Source organism: Palaemon carinicauda, chromosome 5, assembly GCF_036898095.1.
Source record: "Palaemon carinicauda isolate YSFRI2023 chromosome 5, ASM3689809v2, whole genome shotgun sequence".
Lineage (NCBI taxonomy): Eukaryota > Metazoa > Arthropoda > Malacostraca > Decapoda > Palaemonidae > Palaemon > Palaemon carinicauda.
Window position 1 is genome coordinate 114,107,000 of NC_090729.1, and position 10,651 is coordinate 114,117,650.

A 10,651-nucleotide genomic window follows, 5' to 3' on the forward strand; every position below is an offset into this window, starting at 1 on the left:
TATATATATATATATATATAAATATATATATATATATAAATATATATATATATATATATATATATAAACAAATAGACATTCTGATGTATATATATATACATATATATATATATATATATATATATATATATATATATATATATATATATATATATATATATATATATATATATAAATGAAGTACATAAAATATGCGCACACTCAAAATTTCTACGGATACTAAAAATGCCCCTGCTGTACATATACAGTACAACTAAACAATGCTTTCAAGCAAGGCACGGCGTAACTTAAGGGTCCTTGTGTGTGCCTGCAGGAGTCCTTATACTTCCCATAACAAGATAATCATTGAATTATGACTCAGCACTTTACAACGCTGCCGTCTTTCGCTATCCTTGGAATTATGCTAAAAATATTCGTGTATAAAAATTATAGGGATACATTTTCTTTTCAAGATATGGTAATGTTATTTTCAATATATATATATATATATATATATATATATATATATATATATATATATATATATATATATATATATGTATGTATGTATGTATATATATACATATATGTATATATATATATATATATATATATATATATATATATATATATATATATATATATAAGATTTAATTATTTACAAAATGCGACGTAAATTATTGCTTTTAATTACGTAAATTATTGCTTTTAATTAAGAAGTTGGAAGGAGGTTATGTTTTACCCCCTTGTTTGTGTGTGTGTGTTTGTTTGTGAACAGCTTCCTGGCCACAATTTTGATCGCAATGAAACTTGCAGGGATTAACTGATATGTAAATAGCTGGCAGTAATTTAATTTTGGTAGGTCAAGGTCAAAGGTCGAGCAAAAGATCGAGAAATAAGCTGCTGCGGAGGGAGGTCTGCGCTCTACTAAGTTCCCCTCCAGTTATTTTTTAGATTTTGGTGGTCAAGGTCAAAGGTCGAGCAAAAGATCGAGAAATAAGCTGCTGCGGAGGGAGGTCTGCGCTCTACTAAGTTCCCCTCTAGTTATTTTTTAAATTTTGGTGGGTCAAGGTCAAAGGTCGAGCAAAAGATCGAGAAATAAGCTGCTGCGGAGGGAGGTCTGCGCTCCACTAAGTTCCCCTCCAGTTATTTTTTAGATTTTGGTGGTCAAGGTCAAAGGTCGAGCAAAAGATCGAGAAATAAGCTGCTGCGGAGGGAGGTCTGCGCTCCACTAAGTTCCCCTCCAGTTATTTTTTAGATTTTGGTGGTCAAGGTCAAAGGTCGAGCAAAAGATCGAGAAATAAGCTGCTGCGGAGGGAGGTCTGCGCTCTACTAAGTTCCCCTCTAGTTATTTTTTAAATTTTGGTGGGTCAAGGTCAAAGGTCGAGCAAAAGATCGAGAAATAAGCTGCTGCGGCGGAGGTCTGCGCTCTACTAAGTTCCCCTCCAGTTATTTTTTAGATTTTGGTGGTCAAGGTCAAAGGTCGAGCAAAAGATCGAGAAATAAGCTGCTGCGGAGGGAGGTCTGCGCTCTACTAAGTTCCCCTCCAGTTATTTTTTAGATTTTGGTGGTCAAGGTCAAAGGTCGAGCAAAAGATCGAGAAATAAGCTGCTGCGGAGGGAGGTCTGCGCTCTACTAAGTTCCCCTCCAGTTATTTTTTAGATTTTGGTGGTCAAGGTCAAAGGTCGAGCAAAAGATCGAGAAATAAGCTGCTGCGGAGGGAGGTCTGCGCTCCACTAAGTTCCCCTCCAGTTATTTTTTAGATTTTGGTGGTCAAGGTCAAAGGTCAAGCAAAAGATCGAGAAATAAGCTGCTGCGGAGGGAGGTCTGCGCTCTACTAAGTTCCCCTCTAGTTATTTTTTAAATTTTGGTGGGTCAAGGTCAAAGGTCGAGCAAAAGATCGAGAAATAAGCTGCTGCGGCGGAGGTCTGCGCTCCACTAAGTTCCCCTCCAGTTATTTTTTAGATTTTGGTGGTCAAGGTCAAAGGTCGAGCAAAAGATCGAGAAATAAGCTGCTGCGGAGGGAGGTCTGCGCTCTACTAAATTCCCCTCCAGTTATTTTTTAGATTTTGGTGGTCAAGGTCAAAGGTCGAGCAAAAGATCGAGAAATAAGCTGCTGCGGAGGGAGGTCTGCGCTCTACTAAGTTCCCCTCCAGTTATTTTTTAGATTTTGGTGGTCAAGGTCAAAGGTCGAGCAAAAGATCGAGAAATAAGCTGCTGCGGCGGAGGTCTGCGCTCTACTAAGTTCCCCTCCAGTTATTTTTTAAATTTTGGTGGGTCAAGGTCAAAGGTCGAGCAAAAGATCGAGAAATAAGCTGCTGCGGAGGGAGGTCTGCGCTCTACTAAGTTCCCCTCCAGTTATTTTTTAGATTTTGGTGGTCAAGGTCAAAGGTCGAGCAAAAGATCGAGAAATAAGCTGCTGCGGAGGGAGGTCTGCGCTCTACTAAGTTCCCCTCCAGTTATTTTTTAAATTTTGGTGGGTCAAGGTCAAAGGTCGAGCAAAAGATCGAGAAATAAGCTGCTGCGGAGGGAGGTCTGCGCTCTACTAAGTTCCCCTCCAGTTATTTTTTAGATTTTGGTGGGTCAAGGTCAAAGGTCGAGCAAAAGATCGAGAAATAAGCTGCTGCGGAGGGAGGTCTGCGCTCCACTAAGTTCCCCTCCAGTTATTTTTTAGATTTTGGTGGGTCAAGGTCAAAGGTCGAGCAAAAGATCGAGAAATAAGCTGCTGCGGAGGGAGGTCTGCGCTCCACTAAGTTCCCCTCCAGTTATTTTTTAGATTTTGGTGGTCAAGGTCAAAGGTCGAGCAAAAGATCGAGAAATAAGCTGCTGCGGAGGGAGGTCTGCGCTCCACTAAGTTCCCCTCCAGTTATTTTTTAGATTTTGGTGGTCAAGGTCAAAGGTCGAGCAAAAGATCGAGAAATAAGCTGCTGCGGAGGGAGGTCTGCGCTCTACTAAGTTCCCCTCTAGTTATTTTTTAAATTTTGGTGGGTCAAGGTCAAAGGTCGAGCAAAAGATCGAGAAATAAGCTGCTGCGGAGGGAGGTCTGCGCTCTACTAAGTTCCCCTCTAGTTATTTTTTAAATTTTGGTGGGTCAAGGTCAAAGGTCGAGCAAAAGATCGAGAAATAAGCTGCTGCGGAGGGAGGTCTGCGCTCCACTAAGTTCCCCTCCAGTTATTTTTTTAGATTTTGGTGGTCAAGGTCAAAGGTCGAGCAAAAGATCGAGAAATAAGCTGCTGCGGAGGGAGGTCTGCGCTCCACTAAGTTCCCCTCCAGTTATTTTTTTAGATTTTGGTGGTCAAGGTCAAAGGTCGAGCAAAAGATCGAGAAATAAGCTGCTGCGGAGGGAGGTCTGCGCTCCACTAAGTTCCCCTCCAGTTATTTTTTTAGATTTTGGTGGTCAAGGTCAAAGGTCGAGCAAAAGATCGAGAAATAAGCTGCTGCGGAGGGAGGTCTGCGCTCCACTAAGTTCCCCTCCAGTTATTCTTTTAGATTTTGGTGGTCAAGGTCAAAGGTCGAGCAAAAGATCGAGAAATAAGCTGCTGCGGAGGGAGGTCTGCGCTCCACTAAGTTCCCCTCCAGTTATTCTTTTAGATTTTGGTGGTCAAGGTCAAAGGTCGAGCAAAAGATCGAGAAATAAGCTGCTGCGGAGGGAGGTCTGCGCTCCACTAAGTTCCCCTCCAGTTATTTTTTTAGATTTTGGTGGTCAAGGTCAAAGGTCGAGCAAAAGATCGAGAAATAAGCTGCTGCGGAGGGAGGTCTGCGCTCCACTAAGTTCCCCTCCAGTTATTTTTTAGATTTTGGTGGTCAAGGTCAAAGGTCGAGCAAAAGATCGAGAAATAAGCTGCTGCGGAGGGAGGTCTGCGCTCCACTAAGTTCCCCTCCAGTTATTTTTTTAGATTTTGGTGGTCAAGGTCAAAGGTCGAGCAAAAGATCGAGAAATAAGCTGCTGCGGAGGGAGGTCTGCGCTCCACTAAGTTCCCCTCCAGTTATTTTTTTAGATTTTGGTGGTCAAGGTCAAAGGTCGAGCAAAAGATCGAGAAATAAGCTGCTGCGGAGGGAGGTCTGCGCTCCACTAAGTTCCCCTCCAGTTATTTTTTAAATTTTGGTGGGTCAAGGTCAAAGGTCGAGCAAAAGATCGAGAAATAAGCTGCTGCGGAGGGAGGTCTGCGCTCCACTAAGTTCCCCTCCAGTTATTTTTTTAGATTTTGGTGGTCAAGGTCAAAGGTCGAGCAAAAGATCGAGAAATAAGCTGCTGCGGAGGGAGGTCTGCGCTCCACTAAGTTCCCCTCCAGTTATTTTTTAGATTTTGGTGGTCAAGGTCAAAGGTCGAGCAAAAGATCGAGAAATAAGCTGCTGCGGAGGGAGGTCTGCGCTCCACTAAGTTCCCCTCCAGTTATTTTTTAGATTTTGGTGGTCAAGGTCAAAGGTCGAGCAAAAGATCGAGAAATAAGCTGCTGCGGAGGGAGGTCTGCGCTCCACTAAGTTCCCCTCCAGTTATTTTTTAAATTTTGGTGGGTCAAGGTCAAAGGTCGAGCAAAAGATCGAGAAATAAGCTGCTGCGGAGGGAGGTCTGCGCTCCACTAAGTTCCCCTCCAGTTATTTTTTAGATTTTGGTGGGTCAAGGTCAAAGGTCGAGCAAAAGATCGAGAAATAAGCTGCTGCGGAGGGAGGTCTGCGCTCCACTAAGTTCCCCTCCAGTTATTTTTTAGATTTTGGTGGTCAAGGTCAAAGGTCGAGCAAAAGATCGAGAAATAAGCTGCTGCGGAGGGAGGTCTGCGCTCTACTAAGTTCCCCTCTAGTTATTTTTTAAATTTTGGTGGGTCAAGGTCAAAGGTCGAGCAAAAGATCGAGAAATAAGCTGCTGCGGAGGGAGGTCTGCGCTCTACTAAGTTCCCCTCTAGTTATTTTTTAAATTTTGGTGGGTCAAGGTCAAAGGTCGAGCAAAAGATCGAGAAATAAGCTGCTGCGGAGGGAGGTCTGCGCTCCACTAAGTTCCCCTCCAGTTATTTTTTAAATTTTGGTGGGTCAAGGTCAAAGGTCGAGCAAAAGATCGAGAAATAAGCTGCTGCGGAGGGAGGTCTGCGCTCCACTAAGTTCCCCTCCAGTTATTTTTTAGATTTTGGTGGTCAAGGTCAAAGGTCGAGCAAAAGATCGAGAAATAAGCTGCTGCGGAGGGAGGTCTGCGCTCCACTAAGTTCCCCTCCAGTTATTTTTTTAGATTTTGGTGGTCAAGGTCAAAGGTCGAGCAAAAGATCGAGAAATAAGCTGCTGCGGAGGGAGGTCTGCGCTCCACTAAGTTCCCCTCCAGTTATTTTTTAAATTTTGGTGGTCAAGGTCAAAGGTCGAGCAAAAGATCGAGAAATAAGCTGCTGCGGAGGGAGGTCTGCGCTCCACTAAGTTCCCCTCCAGTTATTTTTCAGATTTTGGTGGTCAAGGTCAAAGGTCGAGCAAAAGATCGAGAAATAAGCTGCTGCGGCGGAGGTCTGCGCTCTATTAAGTTCATATATATTTTTTTATGTTTTTAGTATAGAATAATTCAAGGTACATTATTACTTTCACTTATAGCTAAGAATGTTTCAGGTACCCTTTTGCTTGAGGGTACCCTTTTGTTACACTATTTTATTTTATTTCTCTTCTTCTTGTTAAAAGTTTTTATAGTTTAAATAGGAGATATTCATTTTAATGTTTTTACTCTTAAAATATTTTTTTTCCTTGTTTCCTTTCCTAACTGGGCTATTTTCCCTGTTGGAGCCCCTGGGCATATAGTATCCTGCTTTTCCAACTAGGGTCGTAGCTTGTATCATCATCATTTTCCAGCCAGTAATAATACTAATACTACTAGTAATTATTAACGAAATTGTTAAATTATCTATAAAATATTGTTAGTCTGTGAGTGTTCAGTCTTGTACAACATCAACTCTTCCAAAGAGAAAAAAAATGAGATAGTATTTCTTAACTAAATAGTTAAATTACTAGAAAAAAATTGTTAGTCTACAAAAAATGAGTGATCATTTATTAACGAAACTGTTAATTTACTTATAAAAAAATTGTTAGTCTGTGAGTGTTTAGTCTCGTACAAGCGTCAACTCTTCCAAAGAGAAAAGTGTGTGTGAATCATGCAATTTTCGCATCACTTCTGTTTCTGCTTTTGTAATCCTGTGCCCTACACAGTCTACAGGATCTACAAGTTCCTCGTTCCTAAGTCTCAAGAGTATCGTATGGCGTAATCAGCGTTCATTTTCAAATCCACGTAGTCATAGCATCTCACGAGCAAAAAGCCTTCAACAACTTGAAGAGGTTTTTACATCCTCAGTCATTCTGATGTCATCAAGGCTTCTGATGTCATGTGGGAACTTGTTATAGAAGCTTGGTATACAATCTCGGGGTTGTAGATGGGAACTTGTTATAGAAGCTTGTTATACAAACTTGGGATTGTAGATGGGAACTTGTTATAGAAGCTTTTTATACAATCTCGGGGTTGTAGATGGGAACATGTTATAGAAGCTTGTTATACAATCTTGGGGTTGTAGATGGAAACTTGTTATAGAGGCTTGTTATACAATCTTGGGGTTGTAGATGGAAACTTGTTATACAATCTTGGGGTTGTAGATGGGAACTTGTTATAGAGGCTTGTTATACAATCTTGGGGTTGTAGATCTGAAAGCTCTAGAACTCACAATCGAGGTTGGGGTGGCCGATGTGGTAACGTCCCTGACTGGGATTAGAGTTCCGCTCAAACTCGTTAGTTTATTAGGTCACTGCAACCTCACAATCCTTGTGAGCTAAGAATACGGGGTTTGGGGGAGCCTGTAAATCTATCTGCTGAGTCATCAGCAGCCATTGCCTGGCCCTCTTGGTCTCAGCTTGGGTGGAGAGGGGGCTTGGGGGCTGATCATATGTAGCTATGGTCAGTCTCTAGGGCACTGCCCTGCTTGATAGGGCAATGGCACTGTCCTTTGCCTCTGCCATTCATGAGCAGCCTTCAAATCTTTAAACACGATTTGTTGGTTGCAACATGTGTAGCAATCATCTTTAATAACATTTTGGTCATCCAGCTATGATGCAATTAGATTTGAACATGTGTTTAACATTCTAAACACATCTCTCTCTCTCTCTCCTCTCTCTCCTCTCTCTCTCTCTCTCTCTCTCTCCTCTCTCTCTCTTTAAAAAAAAGACAGAAAAACACACGCACAAAGGCGAAGTACACAATTATAAAGCCAGCCGCTAAAACTGCCGTATCATGTTCAAGCATATAAATACTGTAGTTTAAATACACAGCATTATTTATTTATTTTTTTTTTTACACACACACTCGCCGTAGCTCTCCCCTGTCACCCTTGGCCTTGGTGGTAAAAGCACGACTCCTACACTGCCATGAAGAGGACCTCCTTCTTTCAAAGGAGGAATGGCGGATTGTAAGTCCAACATCCTGGTTTTGGTCAAAACAATCAGGAATTATTACTTGATGGGAGGAAGCACAACCCACGTGAAACGGAGAAGTAGGAATCACTGCAAGAATTATTGCTTGATGGGAGGAAGCACAGCCCATGTGGAACGAAGTAGGAAACACTGCTAGGAATTATTGCTCGATGGAGGAAGCACAGCCCATGTGAAACGGGGAAGCAGGAACCACTGCTAGGAATTATTGCTCGATGGGAGGAAGCACAGCCCATGTGAAACGAAGTAGGAAACACTGCTAGGAATTATTGCTCGATGGGAGGAAGCACAGCCCATGTGAAACGAAGTAGGAAACACTGCTAGGAATTATTGCTCGATGGGAGGAAGCACAGCCCATGTGAAACGAAGTAGGAAACACTGCTAGGAATTATTGCTCGATGGGAGGAAGCACAGCCCATGTGAAAGGAAGCACAGCCCATGTGAAACGGAGAAGTAGGAATCACTGCTAGGAATTATTGCTTGATGGGAGGAAGCACGGCCCATGTGAAACGGAGAATTAGGAATCACTGCTAGGAATTATTGCTTGATGGGAGGATGCACAGCCCGCGTGAAACGGAGAATTAGCAATCACTGCTAGGAATTATTGCTTGATGGGAGGATGCACAGCCCACGTGAAATGGAGAATTAGCAATCACTGCTAGGAATTATTGCTTGATGGGAGGAAGCACAGCCCACGTGAAACGGAGAATTAGCAATCGCTGCTAGGAATTATTGCTTGATGGGAGGAAGCACAGCCCACGTGAAACGGAGAATTAGCAATCACTGCTAGGAATTATTGCTTGATGGGAGGAAGCACAGCCCACGTGAAATGGTGAATTAGGAATCACTGCTAGGAATTATTGCTTGATGGGAGGAAGCACAGCCCGCGTGAAACGGAGAAGTAGGAATCACTGCTAGGAATTATTGCTTGATGGGAGGAAGCACAGCCCACGTGAAACGGAGAATTAGGAATCACTGCTAGGAATTATTGCTTGATGGGAGGAAGCACAGCCCGCGTGAAACGGAGAATTAGCAATCACTGCTAGGAATTATTGCTTGATGGGAGGAAGCACAGCCCACGTGAAACGGAGAAGTAGGAATCACTGCTAGGAATTATTGCTTGATGGGAGGAAGCACAGCCCACGTGAAACGGAGAAGTAGGAATCACTGCTAGGAATTATTGCTTGATGGGAGGAAGCACAGCCCACGTGAAACGGAGAAGTAGGAATCACTGCTAGGAATTATTGCTTGATGGGAGGAAGCACAGCCCACGTGAAACGGAGAAGTAGGAATCACTGCTAGGAATTATTGCTTGATGGGAGGAAGCACAGCCCACGTGAAACGGAGAATTAGCAATCACTGCTAGGAATTATTGCTTGATGGGAGGAAGCACAGCCCATGTGAAAGGAAGCACAGCCCATGTGAAACGGAGAAGTAGGAATCACTGCTAGGAATTATTGCTTGATGGGAGGAAGCACAGCCCACGTGAAACGGAGAAGTAGGAATCACTGCTAGGAATTATTGCTTGATGGGAGGAAGCACCAGCCCACGTGAAACGGAGAAGTAGGAACCACTGCTAGGAATTATTGCTTGATGGGAGGAAGCACAGCCCATGTGAAAGGAAGCACAGCCCATGTGAAACGGAGAAGTAGGAATCACTGCTAGGAATTATTGCTTGATGGGAGGAAGCACGGCCCATGTGAAACGGAGAAGTAGGAATCACTGCTAGGAATTATTGCTTGATGGGAGGAAGCACAGCCCACGTGAAAGGAGAAGTAGGAATCACTGCTAGGAATTATTGCTTGATGGGAGGAAGCACAGCCACGTGAAAAGGAGAAGTAGGAATCACTGCTAGGAATTATTGCTTGATGGGAGGAAGCACAGCCCACGTGAAACGGAGAAGTAGGAATCACTGCTAGGAATTATTGCTTGATGGGAGGAAGCACAGCCCACGTGAAACGGAGAGTAGAATCACTGCTAGGAATTATTGCTTGATGGGAGGAAGCACAGCCCACGTGAAACGGAGAAGTAGGAATCACTGCTAGGAATTATTGCTTGATGGGAGGATGCACAGCCCACGTGAAACGGAGAAGTAGGAATCACTGCTAGGAATTATTGCTTGATGGGAGGAAGCACAGCCCACGTGAAACGGAGAAGTAGGAATCACTGCTAGGAATTATTGCTTGATGGGAGGAAGCACAGCCCACGTGAAACGGAGAAGTAGGAATCACTGCTAGGAGTTATTGCTTGATGGGAGGAAGCACAGCCCACGTGAAACGGAGAAGTAGGAATCACTGCTAGGATTATTGCTTGATGGGAGGAAGCACAGCCCACGTGAAACGGAGAAGTAGGAATCACTGCTAGGAATTATTGCTTGATGGGAGGAAGCACAGCCCACGTGAAACGGAGAAGTAGAATCACTGCTAGGAATTATTGCTTGATGGGAGAAGCACAGCCCACGTGAAACGGAGAAGTAGGAATCACTGCTAGTAATTATTGCTCGATGAGGAGCACAGCCCATGTGAAAGGAAGCACAGCCCATGTGAACGGAGAAGTAGGAATCACTGCTAGGAATTATTGCTTGATGGGAGGAAGCACAGCCCATGTGAAACGGAGAAGTAGGAATCACTGCTAGGAATTATTGCTTGATGGGAGGAAGCACAGCCCATGTGAAAGGAGAAGTAGGAATCACTGCTAGGAATTATTGCTTGATGGGAGGAAGCACAGCCCAGTGAAAGGAGAAGTAGGAATCACTGCTAGGAATTATTGCTTGATGGGAGGAAGCACAGCCCACGTGAAACGGAGAAGTAGGAATCACTGCTAGGAATTATTGCTTGATGGGAGGAAGCACAGCCCACGTGAAACGGAGAAGTAGGAATCACTGCTAGGAATTATTGCTTGATGGGAGGAAGCACAGCCCATGCGAAACGGAGAATTAGAATCACTGCTAGGAATTATTGCTTGATGGGAGGAAGCACAGCCCACGTGAAACGGAGAAGTTAGAATCACTGCTAGGAATTATTGCTTGATGGGAGGAAGCACAGCCCACGCGAAACGGAGAAGTAGGAATCACTGCTAGGAATTATTGCTTGATGGGAGGAAGCACAGCCCACGCGAAAGGAGAATTAGGAATCACTGCTAGGAATTATTGCTTGATGGGAGGAAGCACAGCCCACGTGAAAAGAGAATTAGAATCACTGCTAGGAATTATTGCTTGATGGGAGGATCACAGCCC

At 43.7% G+C, this 10,651-nt stretch overlaps 1 protein-coding gene across 1 annotated transcript in view; it reads right to left on the reverse strand.

Moving 5' to 3' along the window:
* LOC137641410 (UDP-glucosyltransferase 2-like) overlaps nucleotides 1-10,651 on the reverse strand; it is a 140,545-nt gene that overhangs the window by 36,912 nt on the left and 92,982 nt on the right. The gene's annotated exons all lie outside the window — the stretch shown is intronic.